The following is a 1,146-nucleotide window of genomic DNA, read 5'->3' as shown; positions in this document are numbered from 1 at the left end:
GGAGGTGGAGGTTGCGGTGAGCCGAGATCGCGCCATTGCACTCCAGCCTGGGTAACAAGAGCGAAACTCTGTCTCAAAAAAAAAAAAAAAAAACAAAAACCTAAGCCCATCATTTCTACCCTAGCCAATTTTTCATCCTTCCCCACTGGCCTTTGATCTAGGCTTTTACTGCTCCCGAATTCTTGTTCTTTGATTATCAGTCAAATGGTCTCAAGGCTTCAATGAAACCACCTTGAAACCCTTTTTGGAAAAGGCATGACATAAGACATAAATTAGATGAACAGAGATGGCTTCTGACCAGCTGAGCCAGCTGGACACAGTTGAAGATGTCTTTTGAGCATCTTTTGTGTAACCGGTACTGCACTCTGTCATGTGGAGGCTACAACAGGGGGCCCAAGGTAGTCCCATATTAGTTATGCCAGCTAGTATGATAGATAAATCCTGAAATCAGCCGGGCTCGGTGGTTCACGCCTGTAATCCCGGCACTTCGGGAGGCCAAGGCAGGCGGATCACGAGGTCAGAAGTTCGAGAATGTCCTGGCCAGCATGGTGAAACCTCATCTCTACTAAAATACAAAAAATTAGCCAGGTGTGGTGGCACACACCTGTAGTTCCAGCTACTCCAGAGTCTGAGGCAGGAGAATCACATGAACCTGGGAGGCAGAGGTTGCAGTGAAGCGAGATCACACCACTGCACTCCAGACTGGTGACAGAGCGAGACTCTGTCTCAAAAAAAAAAGAAAAAAGATAAATCCTGAAATGGCAATACCTAAATACAATAGAAGTTAGTTCAATGTGTGACCCCTCTGTCAAGCGATGAGTGAGATCCAGGTTGACTACGGCTCTGTCACGTTCAATGTGTGGCTTCGAAGGTCCCCTGGTCTTGACATCTGATTGGCAGATAAGAGAAAAGAGACAGCTTCGAGAAAGCATACATCGTGCCGGGCGCGGTGGCTCACGCCTGTAATCCCAGCACTTTGGGAGGCTGAGGCCGGTGGATCACAAGGTCAGGAGTTCGAGACCATCCTGGTCAACATGGTGAAACCCCGTCTCTACTGAAAATATAAAAAATCAGCTGGGCATGGTGGCACGTGCCTGTAATCCCAGCTACTCAGGAGGCTGAGGCAGGAGAATTGCCTGAACCCGG

This window comes from Cebus imitator, unplaced genomic scaffold (assembly GCF_001604975.1).
Source record: "Cebus imitator isolate Cc_AM_T3 unplaced genomic scaffold, Cebus_imitator-1.0 Scaffold87, whole genome shotgun sequence".
In the NCBI taxonomy this organism is placed as follows: Eukaryota; Metazoa; Chordata; class Mammalia; order Primates; family Cebidae; genus Cebus; species Cebus imitator.
The sequence above is the reverse complement of the archived record's forward strand: the minus strand, read 5'-3'. Positions refer to the sequence as shown.